Source organism: Pristis pectinata, chromosome 25, assembly GCF_009764475.1.
Source record: "Pristis pectinata isolate sPriPec2 chromosome 25, sPriPec2.1.pri, whole genome shotgun sequence".
Taxonomy (NCBI): Eukaryota; Metazoa; Chordata; class Chondrichthyes; order Rhinopristiformes; family Pristidae; genus Pristis; species Pristis pectinata.
In genome coordinates, this window is record NC_067429.1 from 30,786,560 (window position 1) to 30,801,521 (window position 14,962).

A 14,962-nucleotide genomic window follows, 5' to 3' on the forward strand; every position below is an offset into this window, starting at 1 on the left:
GGCGCATGCGCGTTGCCACCCAGCGCAGGTTGGCGGCGCGGGGGGTGGGGGGGGAACTGGTGGGATCTGCTGGGATCTGCTGTGGAACGGACGATTGCTCGCTGTGCGGCCGTCCGCGGGACGTGGGCACACTTCTGGGGGCTGGGGCCCCTCTGACTCCAAGCCGCCATGGAGACGATGGGAGGCGCGCAGCGTCAGGGCTGACGGTGCAGGAAGTGTGGGGCGCGGGGCCCAGTGCCCCGGGATAAACCGGAGCCTGGAGCAGGCAGAGCGCGGCCCTCGGCGGCACAGACAGGCAGGCGAGCCGAAGTGGGCCGGGCTAGAGCGAAACCTGGAGCACTTGGGCCGGGAGACACCAATGCAGGTATGTGGAGATAGTACGCCGTATAGCGGAATGTGCTGGCGTGCTGAACTATTATTCACCAAAGTAAGATATGCCAACGTTGGTGTACTGAACTGGTGTAGAATGCACTGGGATGTACAAATATTCCTCCTTGGGATTCGGGTGTCACTATCATTTATTGCTCCATCTCAGTTACATTTAGAAAAGGTGGTGCTGGGCATCGTTCTGGGAGCCTGCGGTCTGTTTTGAAGGTTGGGGAACGCGTCCTATGATTTTCAGCCAGTAGTGGTGAAGGAATGGCCCTTGTATTCCCACGTCATGGAGAGTGACTTGGGGCGAAATTATCCATCTATTGCCCTTGCAGGTTGTGGACTTGGGAGGTGGTGTCAATAAAGCTGAAGATGATTCTGGAATGGTTCCCAGTGATTGGAATTGATTATTAAGCAAGTGGTAACAGGACAATACTAGGACTGAGCAGAGTCAATGTGGATTTATTGAAGGAAAACTATGTTTAACAAACTTGCTAGTTTTGAGGTTGTAATGAACAGAATAAATATGAAGGAACTGGTGGATGTGGTGTATTTGGACTTCCCAGACGTCTTGGATACAATATCACATGAGATTATTAAACAAAATCAGTCTCAGTATGGAAGCCGTGACCAATGAGGTACCACAAGGATCAGTTCTTGTATCCTAGCTGTCTACAATCAATATCAATGAATTGGATGAAGATGTCAAGTGCATTATATTGTAGTCTGTCGATGATTTCCAAGGTCACTGGCACTATGGGTTGTGAGGAAGATTCAAAGGGAAAAGAACAGACTAAGTGATTGGATAAGGAAATGGCAGGTGGAATATAATGTGGAAGAGTGTAAGGTTATCCACTTTGGTCAAAAGATGGAGTTTTTTTTAAATGATGACAGTTTGATAGGTGTTGATGTTCTGAGGAACCTCGGTGTCCTTGTACCTGAATCTCTGAACATCACCATGTAGGTTCAGCCACTGATTAAGAAGACATTGTATGTTGACTCTCATTGCAAGTGGATTTGAGTACAAGGGCAGTAACATCCTGCATCAATTATATTGAGCTGCAGTGAGACTATATCTTGAGTATTATGTACGCGTCTAGTCTTCCATCCCAAGGATGGATACATCTTAAGTGGACTGGGCCCATTCTCTGAGTAAAGAACAAGAAATTTTCTTATTCAAACATACAAAAGTTGCTAAGTGGTTGATAGGGTGTATATGGAGTTGGTGTTTCCCCTGATTATGCCTGCCTTTGGTCTGCTCGTGATGTATGGATAAATGTGTTCTCAGTGCCATCCCAAATGCTCCTTCTCCACTTTGAGCAGTCATGGGCTGAGCAGGAAATCCCAGGAGTTGATGGGAATGATGCATTTTTCGAGGAGCCTTTGAGAACATCCTTGAATCTTTTCCTCAATTCACCTGATAATCTTCTCCCATAACAGAGCTCAGGCTGGATGGTCTGTTTTGGGAGTGTGGTGTCAGTCATGCACATGGCATGTCTTGGTGGAGCTGACAGTGTGTAATTTGGGCCTCAATGCCTGGGAAAGGATACTGATTTTGGTTAGTTAATCTTCAATCATCCCTTTTCCTCAGATGGCTAAAGGCTGCACTGACAAACTTAAGACAGTGGTGAATTTTGTTGTCAATGTCTGCCTTTACCACAAGGTGGTTCCGGAGGTATGGCAACAGTTTGTGTTTTCAGGGGTCTCGCTGTGAATCTTTGTTCTCCGAAGACAGTGTTGTACAGTGGGGCTATGTTCATAGAGTATGCTTCAGTGAATGAGTTGACTGACTTGGAGTTTGGCCTCCAAATGTGCATAAACGCAAATGTCATCTGTGTAATGGGAGCTTGACTACTAACGTTGATGTGACCTTGGTTCTGGAGTGCAAGTTGAGCAGCATTGCGGTGAGAAGGATTACAAAGGTGCACAGCCTTGCTTGACGTGGGTCTGTTGTGGACTCATTGGTTAGGGGCTTAACATGCATGCTTTCATAAAACAAACTGCCCCAAAATTCATGTGGGCAATTGAATTTGAGGAAGGTGCTCCACAGTCCCTCCCAGTTGACACAGTGAAAGGGTTTAGAGAGGTCAGAAAAAGCCACATTTAGTGGTTTGTGCTAATCTGGTATTTGGAGTTGTTGCATGGTGCAAGTAAAATCCACTTTGTGTCTGGATAGATGGAAACCACACTGAAGTTCAGGGAGCAGCTCTTTGACTACTGGGAGAAGGCATCTTTTTTGCAGTTAAATTGATAAATTCGTTTATTATTGACACATGTACTGAGGTACAGTGAAAAACTTTTTTGCATGCCATCCATACAGATCATTTCATATCATCAGTACATTGAGGTAATACAAGGGAAAAGAATAACAGAATGCAGAATAAAATGTTACAGTTACAGAGAAAATGCAATGCAGGCAGACAATAATTTGCAAGGCCATAACAAGGTAGATTGTGAAGTCAAGAGTCCATCTTTTTGTACTAGGGGATCATTCAGTACTCTTATAACAACAGGATAGAAGCTGTCCGTGAGCCTGGTGGTACGTGCTTTCAGGCTTTTGTATTTTCTGCCCCATAGGAAGGGGGAGAAGAGAGAATGTCCAGGGTGGGTGGGGTCCTTGATTACATTGGTTGCTTTACGGAGCCAGCAAGAAGTGTAGACAGAGTCCATGGAGGGGAGGCTGGTTTCCGTGACATGTTGAGCTGTGTCCACAACTCTCTGCAGTTTCTTGTGGTCTTGGACAGAGAAGTTGCCATACCAAGTCGTGATGCATCCAGATAGGATGCTTTCTTTGCTGCATCTATAACAATTGGTGAGAGTCAACAGGGATATGCTGAATTTCTTTAGCCTCCTGAGGAAGTAGAGGTGCTGATGAGCTTTCTTGGCCATGGTGTCCACGTGGTTGGACCAGGACAGGCTATTGGTGATGTTCACTCCTAGGAAGTTGAAGCTCTCAACCCTCTCAACCTCAGCACTGTTGACATAAACAGGAGTATGTGCACTGTCCCCCTTCCTGAAGTCAATGACCAGCACTTCTGTTTTGCTGACATTGAGGGAAAGGTTGTTCTGACACCATGCCACTAGGCTCTCTATCTCCTTCCTGTACTCCGACTCTTCGTCATTTGAGATTTGGCATACTACGGTGGTGGTATCTACAGACTTGTAGATGGAGTTAGAGTAGAATCTGGCCTTGCAGTCGCGTGTGTAGGGAGTAAAGTAGGGAGTTGATGACACAACTTTGTGGGACACCAGTGTTGAGGATAATCATGGTAGAGGTGCTGCTGCCTATCCCAACTGATTGTGGTCTGTTGGTCAGGAAGTCAAGGATCCAGTTGCAAAGGGAAGTGTTGAGTCCTTCGTCTTCCTTCCTCAAGATGGGCATATCGTGGCATCTGCAACACAACCACCTCTTCCCAGATGGGGATGATGCGATTGTGAATTCCTGAGTTTCAGAATTCAGGAATAATGTCTGGTTCAGAGGTCTTGCTTTTTAATTAACGTGGCTTTTTGACAGCTTGTTCCACAGGAGTGGAAGCAAGGCTGGTCCAAATAGGTTGTTGTGGAATGGTGTTAAGAGTGCTCACGTCAAGTACAGAGTAGGGGAGGTCTTTGAAGTATTCTTTCCATTGAGCATTGACTGTCTGTCTCTGTCCTGGATAAGTTCACCTCTGCTCTTGACACTCAATGCAGTGGGGTCATGGGGTTTTGGGTTGTAGATGGCGTTAACAAAACTGAAGAAACCGCATATACGCGTGGCTATCAGTGAGTTGCTGGGCTTCCTGCCATGTTTCCACCTACTCTCTGTTCTTTTAAGTTTTCTCCTGGTCATTGATCTTCTGGTGCCTGTTGAAGTGCTTTTCTCTGAGGCATGCTGAAACTTCCAATCAAGGAGTGCCATGCACTTTCAGTTAGGTAGCTGTTGGATCTTGTCGTCAAACCAGTCTGAGTAGAGAAGCGAAGAATCTCTTCATAGATGCTAATTATTGGGGGCCTATGGGTAGTCCATACACTGTGGATACTTTGGGTCCTATTGGTTGGGAGTTGACAGGTGTCTCTGAGGTATCGTCTCAGAAGAGCTAGCTCTGTAGGATCCAGAAGAGCTAGCTCTGTAGGATCCAAAAGAATTATGAAATTGCAACTTTTCTGTTGCTGTTTTGGGTCCACATTGATGGAGGTAACACAGATTTACTGGTGATCAGTTCAGTTGTTATCTATACATGTATGTGGCTGATGCAACACAATATAATCTAACAGGTGCCAATGTCAAGACTGGGATCTTGCCCTGAGCTCTTGTGCTCGTATCTCTGACAGAATGGTGTTAGTTATAACAAGACTTTGCATTTTGTCAGGAGGAGGACTCTGTGAAGTTGACTTTCCATACTTCCTCAACACCAATCAAAGGGGTTTATTTTTTTCCCACCCTGTTGTTGATGTTGCCTAGGAGGATCTTTTTTTTCCTGTGATTTGTGAATTAGGGTTTTTTCCAAGGTTGAAGTAGTCTTCCTTGTTTTCCCCTGTATTTTAGCTGAGCGATTTTTTTTTCATGCAGTCTGATAAATGACAGTATAGGTATACTGGGATAGTGTGTCTAGAGCCATGAACGGTTCTAGCACTATAGTTGAAACATTGTCTGTTCCCTTAAGCTTAGCTCTGTCTGGTGCTATAGATTATTACTTGATGTGGAGTAAATTGAATTGGATAAAGACTGGCTCCTATGATTGTGGACACTGCAGGAGGAGGCATTCATGGAACCCTGGTAAAAGTGAAGTCACTGCATTTCACCGTTGGAGCCTTCATTTGCACAAAGGAAGATGATTGTGGATTGGGTGGTGGGGTGAGTGGGCACTGTTAATAATCATAGTAGGAGTTCCACAAGCAACTTGGTTGTCAATAATTAGCAGACTGTCTTCTGCTATATTATTGACAACCTTCCTACCACCGCAACCTCAGATGTGGGAATGTTGTTCATCATTCAGTTCCAGTCTCATCTTCTGAGAAAATGAAGCCCCTAAGCTAATTCACCATTCAGACATGGGCTGATAAGTAATGAGTGTAATGCCAGCAGTATCAATTTCTGATTAGACAATCTAACACCTGGCCTTGACATTAAATAACACTTCCACTATCAACATCCAGGGGAATCACCATTGAACAAATCTTGACCAGGACCATCAAATGAATACTACAAGAGCTGACTATCCTGCAATGAGAGACACACCTGGCACCCCAAAGCCTTTCCACTATACACAAGGCATATCATTACTGTTAAAGAATATTCTCCAATTGCCTGGCTGAGTGCATTTCCAAGATCACTTGAATCTTGTTACCATCCAATCTGCTTAATTGACATCCCGTCCATTATCCTAAATGTTCAATCACTCCATCATTACACCTTGGCTGCAATGTGTACCAACTACAAAATGCACTGCATTTACTTAACTAGATTATCTCAAAGGCATCTCTCAAACCCATGATCTCCACCATCATGAAAGGTGAGCATATCTGCATGTGAATGCCATCATCTACAGAATTGTTTGAACTGTATTGCCACTCCTTCATCTTCAGTAGGTCTAAAGCTTTAACTCCCTCAGTGATGGTGTGGGACTACCTTCGTCAGAAGTACGGCACTGCCATCCTTTGATTCCTTTCACCAAGCTAATTGTGTATCCAGTTGGCTAGCTCACCCTGGATTCCATGTGATCTAAACTTCCAGACCAGCCAATCATGCAGGACCTTGTCAAAATCCTTGTAAAATCCATGCAGACAACATCTACTGCCCTACCCTTGTCAGTCCTCTTGGTCACTCTTCAAAATAAAACTCAATCACGTTCGTGAGACATGGTTTCCCATGCACTAAGTCATGCTGACTATCCCTAATCAGTCCTTGCCTTTCTAAATGCAGGTAGATCCTGTCTCTCAGAATCCCCTCCAGTAACTTTCCCATCACTGATGTTAGCTCACCAGCCTGTAATTCCTTGGTTTTTCCTTGCAGCCCTTCTTAAATAGAGGCACAACATTAGCCACCATCCAGTCATCTGGTACCTCACCTGTGGCTAATGAAGATGCATACATTTCTGCCAGGATTCGAGCAATTTCTTCCTTTGTTTCCCACAAATGTTTGAGGATACACTTGCTTGGGTCCAGGGCATCTGTTCACCTTTATGCGCCTCAAACTGGCAACACCTCCTCTTTCAGAATGTCCATACATTTCAGTACCTCACTGTTCTGTTCTCTGAACTCACTAGCTTCCATGATCTTCTCCATGGTAAATAAAGACAAGAAGTATTCATTTAAGACCTTGCCTATCTCCCATGGTTTCACACATTGAGGGCCACACTGATACTTAATGGGACCTATTCTTTCCCTAGTTACCCTTTTGCTCTTAATATACTTATAGAACCTTTTAGGGTTTCCCTTTTACCTTATCTGCCAGGGATATCTCATGTCCCCCTTTTGCCCTCCTGATCTCCTTCCTGTTCTACTCCAGCAGATGTAGCGCCTGTCTTCTCACTTCTTCCCTTCCTACCATTCAGGAACCTAAAGAGTGAAGCAGTGATTCAGATGCATTTCTTCCAATCTAATATCCTACGTTTGGTGTTCACTGTGTGATTTCCTCTCAACTGGAGACACCTACGTTGGAGAAACCAAACACAGATTGGGTGCTTGCTTTGCAGACCACCTGCATTCATTCCACAATAGTGAATGCCACTTTAATTCCCCTTCCCACTCCCACTCTGACCTATCTCTCTGTGGATTTGTTACAAAGAGCTCAATGCAAGCTTGAGGAACAACACCTAATCTCTGTCTGGGCTTGTTGCAGTCTTCTGCATTCAATGTCAAATTCTCAAGCTTTGGGTAACTTGCTCTTTCTGTCTGCTTTATAACTGGCCATCCAGTCATCCACCTTTTTTTTCTATTGGTATAGCCTGACCTGCTGGGCGTGTTCCACAGCTTTGCTATTAGTAACACACAAAGAAAGAAGCATGATCTGATTCTAAAATAAAAAGAGAAAATGCCAGACATACTCAGCAGGTCAGGCTGCATCTGTGGGAAGAGAAACAGAATTTTAACGTTCCAGGTCGAAGACCCTTCGTCAAAACTGGAAAGGAGTTAAAAGAAGCTCATTAAGCAGGGTAGGTGGGGGAGAAGTAATGTCTCTGAGAGGGTAAAACCAGGGTAAGATAAGGATAAGCTGTAAACAAGGTTATCTGGTCAGTGAGTGAATGGAGCAGTTAGAGACTGAGAACATAGACAAAAGAATATAGGAGCTCTGAAATGCAGATTAGGAAGTCGTGCCTGGCTGGCTATGTCCTCTTGTCCCAAAGGGGAAGGGAAAACAAAACAAATAAATGGTGCCAATATCACATGGATGACTGATTCAAACAGAAATCAAGTTACCTGAAGTTGTAGAATTCAATATTAAATTCAGAAGGCTGCAACGTGCCCAGATGGAAAATGAAGTGCTGTTCCTCACGTTTGTGTTGGGCATCATTGTAACAGTGCAGGATGCAACAGACCGATAGATCAGAATGGGAGTGAGATGAGGAAGCTCAGGGGTGTCCCTCTGGCTGAACGTAGGTGCTCTGCGAAACAATCACCCAATCTGGATTTGATTTCTCCAATGTAGAGGAGACCCCATTACGAACACCAAATAAATTTCAACATGGAATCCAGAGGGGCCAAAAGGGGCCATAAAATGTTCTTGATGAGAAGGATTAAGGAAAATTCCAATTCATGGTATACGTTAAAAACAAGGGTAGCTACAGAAAGAGTAGGACCCTCAAGGACAAAGGAGTGAATTTATACCTGGAGCCAGAGGAAGTGAATGTGATACTATACGAGTACTTTATCTGCATTCACCAAGGAGCAGGACATGGAGGATCGTGAGATCAGGAGGGGTACGTTGATATTCTGGGGCATGTTGATATCAAGAAAGAGAAGGTGTTGAGTCTCTAACAAAATTAAGGTGGATGAGTCCCCAGGGTCTGATGGGATCTATCCCAGGTAATTGAGGGTGGCAAGAGAGGACACTGCAGCAGCCTTGATAGCGACCTTTGTATTCTCTTTAGCTATGGGCAAGGTCCTTTGTTTAAGAGGGGCAATAAAGATAATCCAGCAAATTATAGGCTGGTGAGCCTTGCCTCAATGGTAGGGAAATTATTGGAGAAGATTCTTAAGGGTAGGATTTACTCAGGTTTGCAAAAGAATAAACTTGTGCGGATGAGGTCATGTCAGGATGAACCTGATTGAATTTTTTGAGGAGGTGACGAAATGATTGAGGGTACTGTAGTGTATGTTGGCTTCGTGGTCATTAGTAAAGCACTCGACAGGGTCCCTCGTGGTAGACTGAGCCAGAAGATTAAGGCACATGGAATCCATGGTGACTTGGTAGATTAGATTCAAACTTAGTTTGGCCATAGAAGACACAGGGTAGTGGTGGAGGGATTATTCTAACTGGAGGTCTGTGACCAGTGGTGTTCCACAGGGATCAGTGCTGGGACTGTTGTTTGCAATATGTATAAATGATTTGGATGAAAATATAGGTAAGTTTGCAGACGATACAAAAATATGCGGAGTTGGGGATAATGAGAAAGTTTGTTAAAGGATACAGCAGAACATGGATCAATTGGAAATATGGGTGGAGAAATGGCAGATGGACTTTAATCCAGACAAGTGTGAGGTGTTGCATTTTGGACGTCAAATGTTAGAGGAAAGTATACAGTAAATGGTAGGACCCTTAGGAGCATTGATGTACAGAGGGATCTTGGGATGCAAGTCATAGTTTCCTGGAAGTGGTAACACAAGTGGATAGGGTGGTAAAGAAAGAAGTGCTTGCCTTCATCAGTTGGGGCATTGAGTTTAAAAGTTGGGAAGTCATGTTGCAGTTGTATAAAACTTTGTTTAGGACATATTTGGAGTATTGTGGGCATTTCTGGTTGCTGGAAGGATGTGGAGGCTTTGGAGAGGGTGCAGAAGGGGTTCACCAAGGTGTTGGAATGTATTAGCTTTAAGGAGAGGTTGGACAAACTTGGATTGTTTTCTCTGGAGTGTCAGAGGTTGATAGGTGACGTGAAAGTACATAAAATTATGAGAGGCATAGATAGTGTAGATAGTCTTTTTTTTCCCCAGGGTGGAAATGTCAAGTACTAGAGGGCATCACTTTACGGTGAGAGGGAGAAAGTTTAAAGGAGATTTATGAGGCAAGTGTTTTTAGATAGAGAGTGGTAGGTGACTCGAGCACACTACCGGGGAGGTGGTGGAAGCAGATACGATAGCAACGTTTAAGAGGCATTTAGACAGACACATGAACAGACGGGATGGAGGGATATAGATCATTTTCAGGCAGATGGGATTAATTTAATTTGGCATTATGGTCGGCATAGACATCGTGGGCTGAAGGGCCTGTTCCAGTGTTGTACTGTTCTATGAATTAAGTACATTAGATTGGAAGAAGTGCAAGTGAATCACTGCTTAGCCTGGAAAGACTGGCTCCCTGGATGGTGGGAAGGGAAGAGATGAAAGGACAAGTGTTGCATGACCTGCAGTTGCATGGGAAGTGCTGTTAGAAGGGGAGTGGTTGGAGGGACAGGAACAGTGGGTCAGGGAGTTGCAAAGGGAATGGTCCCTGTGAAATGCTGAAAGGGGAGGAGAAGGGAAGATGTGTCTAGTGGTAGAATCTCTTTGAAGGTGGTGGAAATTGTGCAGAATGATCTGTTGAATGCAGAGACTGGAGGGTGAAATCCATCCTTGTTCTGTCCTGAAGGGGAGAGGGTGAGAACAGAGTTTTGGGAAATGGATGAGATGCAGTCAAGGGCTTTGTTAACAAAGGTAGAGAGAACGCCATGGTTCATGAAGGAGGAAGACATTTCGGAGACACTTGTATGGAATGTCTCATCATTGGAGCAAATATGTCTGAGATGAAGGAACTGGGAGAATGGAAAAGACTCCTTATAGGAATCAGGATGGGATGAAGAGAAGTGGGGGTATCTGTGGGAGCTGGTAGGTTTATGAATATTAGTAGCTAGCCTGTCTCCTGAGATGGAGATAGATCCAGAAAAGGCAGAAAGAATCAGATTGACCACATGAAGGTGCGAGCAGGGTGGAAATTGGGAACAAAGGTAATGAATTAGTTGAGTCCTGCTTGAGTGTAGGAGGCAGCACCAATGCCAAGGGACGGGACCTGGCTAGGACTGCAATAAAGACTTCTCCACTTATACCACAAAAGCACTGGCATAGCTTGGGCCCATGCAAGTGCACATAGCTACACCTTTGATCTGGAGAAAGTGGTGAAGGAGAAGTTGTTCAATGTGAGAACAAGTTCAGCCAGGCAAATGTGTTGGCAGAGGGGAACTGGTTGGGCCTCTGCTCCAGGAGAAAGCAGAGGGATGGAGATGCAAAGATATTGTACATCCATGGTAAAGATGAGCCTAGTGGAACCAAGGAATTGGAAACTGTCAAAGTGGCAGTAGGCATCAGAAGTGTCATGGATATAAGTGGGAAGGGAATGGACCAGAACAGAAAGAATATAATCAAGGTAGGAAGAAAAAAATTCAGTGGGGCAAGAGCAGGCTGAAACAGTAGGTCTGGGCTGGGCAGTCCTGCTTGTGGATTTTAGGCAGGAGATAGAAGCAGGCTGTGCAGAGCTGGGACATGATAAGCCTGGAAGCTGTGGGAGGAAGATTTCCTGAGGCAATGAGCTCCTTGACTGTCTGGGTGAACGTGGCCTGGTGGTAGATGGTGGGGTCATGATCCAAAGGGGGTTATGAGGAGGTGTCTGAAAGCTACCTCTCACCTCTGCTAGATAGAAGTCAGTTTACCAGACCACAACAGCACCACTTGTCAGTCAGCTTGACCATATCAGAGTTCATTCTTAGTCAGTGGAGTGCTGCAAGTTCAGAAGAGGGGTAGGTTAGAGTGTGACTGTATCAGACTGCATCAGTCTGTATCTGTCAGTTTTGTTTGTCTCAGTTGTCAATGGCTCAGCTTGTTTTTTTCTCCCACTTTTTTTTCTTTGTTTCTGGAGTGCAGGGCATGCCCAGCCTGACCTGCCGGGCATGTCTTCCTGCTCTGCATTTTGCACATCCTACATTCATTTGTCTATATTCCTGCTCTCTAATGGCTCCCATTCACTCACTGACCAGATAACCCTGGTTACCACTTAACCCATGCTTACTCTGGCTTTGCCTGATCATAGACATCCCCCTCCTCCACCTTCCCTGCAGCTTAACAAGATTCTTTTGTCTCTGACCAAGGGTCCTTGACCTGAAGTGTTAATTCTGTTTCTCTTCCCACAAATGCAGCCTGACCTGCTGAGTATTTCTGTCATTTTCTCTTTTTACAGGTGCTCCCCAGGTTATGACAGGGTTCTGTTCCTGAGGACAGTTTGTAACCTGAACAGTTTGCAAATTGGGAATGCAGCCACCGGGCATTATATTTAAATATAAAAATAGGCTAACCAAACGCAACATGTAGTTAAACCAGGGTGTTTAACTCAACCATTCAGATTTCTCTGCAAGATGCAATGATATTGCTGAGAACAGAATTCCCACATGGCAGAAAATGCCTGTAGCCTCACAGCAGACAGCCATTTCATCCCACCAGTCTCCCAAGTGCTCGTTTGTATGTACAAGATATACATAAACCAGGTGTTTGAAATCTGGGGAGAACCTGCATTTTGGTATCAGATTATGCTTCTTTTTCGGTTTTTATTTTAGATTTCTAGTATCTGCAGCTTTTGTTTTGATTTTCACGTAGTCTGATTCTAACTGCCACACTAGAGCATTCGGTCTTGTTCTATCAGATATATTCCCTTTATCCTGCCCAACTCTTTCCCTGTTGTCTGGGCACCATAAAACTAACTTGTTTTCTCTTTCCACAAATGCTGCTAGCCCTTTCCAGCATTTTCTCTTTTTTATTTCAGTTAAGAATCAACTAGGTTGATGTAGATCTGAAGGAAAACTAAGTGGGCGTATCTGGAAGAAACCTCAGGAGTTCTGTGAGACCCTCTACTGGCTATCTCCCCTCTATCTTTCAAGTCCAGATGAAGGGTCTCGACCCAAAATGCCGACTGTCCATTTCCCTCCCAAGATGCTGCCGATTCATTGCATCCTCCAGCATTTTGTTGCTCCAATGTATGAGAGTTAGGCTCCAACAAACAGAACCACCTTCCTTTGTGGTTATGACTCCAGCCTGTGATGAGTTAACACCATTGACTTCAATTTTACCGGGCTCTTTAATGCAAAACTCAATCAAATACAGCCTTGGTTCACCTCTAATTTCACTGTTATGTTTTGCCAATTTTGGCTGTGGTCCCGAGCAGGGTTTCAATATAAGTCACGTACATCGAAACACACAGTGAAATGCATCTTTTGCGTAGAGTGTTCTGGGGGCAGCCCGCAAGTGTCGCCACGCTTCTGGCGCCAACATAGCATACCCACAACTTCCTAACGTCTTTGGAAAGTAGGAGGAAACCGGAGCACCCGGAGGAAACCCATGCAGACACGGGGAGAACGTACAAACTCCTCAACAGACAGCGGCTGGAATTGAACCCGGGTTGCTGGCGCTGTAAAACATTACGCTAACTGCTACACTACATTCTGCTTAATACTATGTCAATCAGATACCTTGTTTTTTGGGTGCCAATTGATGGGATTGTACCTGGCTGCATTGGATTTTTCCATTTAATGGGCAGAGCATAACCTGGAAAATTCTGCTTTGGAAAGATGCTGCTGCTATAGCTGTACAGGAACAGCCTGGATGGAGATGCAATAGGTTTTGCATCACAGGCTTTTACCACAGCCATGATATTGTCAGGGGCATGAGCTTTTACTAGAAATCCACTGTACTCAGATGGATTTATGTACAGATTTAGTGATGGGATTGACTGATGTATGTATAAAGCTCCAGATTTCTGATTGCATTTGTATTAATATCTTTGGACAATGGAAAAGTGAAATTCCAAGTTTAAAGAGTTAATGCAGAAAGTTATGTAATATACCAATGTAAGTTCACCAAGCTAGCTGCTGTACAAATTCTCATAGTTCATGTTTGCTGACCTGATGTGGAGTATTTTGCTATTCAAATACAAGTAGACTGAACTCTTATAAGTACTGTTGTATAGGACTGGTAAGCATATCCTATTGTATGTTTTTGCAGACAAATAATGTACATCTAATATACCACTATATATTAATTTGTATGTACAGGACTTGTGCAAATTATATCACTAATGTACAGAATTAATTTGTGTCAAGGTAGCACAGCACAGAAAATACTGATGTTCGTACAAATACAGGTATGGTGCTGATACTAATTTTACAGAGTTAAACCGAGAGAGACAGGGATATATTAACACAATTATTGAAATGGCATGGAAATCTAAGGTATTATTGCAGGCACATTGAGCTGTTACAGTTTATACTCTGGTAAATTGATGTAATATATGCTCAGAAAGACCCATGTGTGTTTCCTTTTAAAAAAAAAAGGAATTAGTGTAGTGTATATCAGTCCTTTCTGGAGCTAGTGTAGCTTGTGGCATCGTAAATAGATTTTTGCATATTATACTAATATAGATGAACAAAGCCAGTGCACACAATGCTGGGAAATACCAGATTAGCTATGGATATAATAATGGAAATATTGTTGAAAGTACCAGGATAAAGTAGCTCTTGCAGATTTCGGCAGTAACCTAGGAGCATTATTGGTTTAGTCTGTGGCTATATCGACTAATGTCTTCATGTAGAGCCATTGCAGAATGTATGGTAATATGAGGAGGCAACACAGCAAGACTTTCGGAAGGAAAGGTCTGATGATAGCTTTTTGTATTAGTTTAAAGGTTGAGGTGGACTCGGGCTAAAGGGCCTGCTTCCATGCTGTATGACTATAGCTATCGATTCCAGCAGTAGGTGGGGAAAAAATGGTTGGGAAGAGGATCTGTGGTGTGAAAGTACTGGTGTGGCTAAACTGGAGTGGGAGGGAGAGATTATGGGCCATTGGAGAATGAGGCTGGAATCTAAAACCTTTGAAGAGGTAAGATTGGTCTGCTTTTTATGATACTTAGGCAAGAGGACCACTGTGGTTAGGGGGTTATGATGAGTGCACTGAATTGTCTGCAAGAACTGGAGGGAAGTGTAATAAATAATTGAAGATGAGTAGATTGTGTTTGCAAGGAAAGGTTTGCCCAAAAGCAAAATGCTGTTGAGGGTATAAATCTGAAATTCAAAAAAAAATACTGGAAATACTCTGCAGGTCAGGTAGCATCTGTGGAAAGAGAAACAGTTAGCATTTCTGATGAAAGATCATGGAACCTTCATGGTCTTAAAGGTCACTTGTTGAGTTTTTCACTGGTTTTAATGTTTGTTATGTTTGGAATTGTGAATGGAGGATGGGTACACTTTTGAAGAGAGGGGAATCCAGTGATAACGAAACAGCCAGCAGCTGAAAATAGTGATATGCTGGTGCATCTGCGCATGTCACAGTGACAGACATTTGTAGCTTGACGGAGGAGAGACAAAGCTTTCACTGCACTTAACAAGGCTTAATTAAAAGGAGGAAATATGCAAAATTTCAATGCGGTTTCATGATGAGTTAA

The 14,962-nt window shown here is 43.9% G+C and overlaps 1 protein-coding gene across 3 annotated transcripts in view; it reads left to right on the forward strand.

The window, feature by feature from the left end:
• map3k3 (mitogen-activated protein kinase kinase kinase 3) overlaps positions 1 to 14,962 on the forward strand; it is a 171,167-nt gene continuing 156,205 nt past the window's right edge. For 2 of the 3 annotated variants that reach the window (XR_007958214.1, XM_052038914.1), the window contains exon 1: positions 65 to 364. The gene's annotated coding sequence lies outside the window, so the exon portion shown is untranslated. Of the gene's footprint in view, positions 365 to 14,962 lie in introns of all 3 variants that reach the window. The other variant, XM_052038913.1, reaches the window with a different exon arrangement.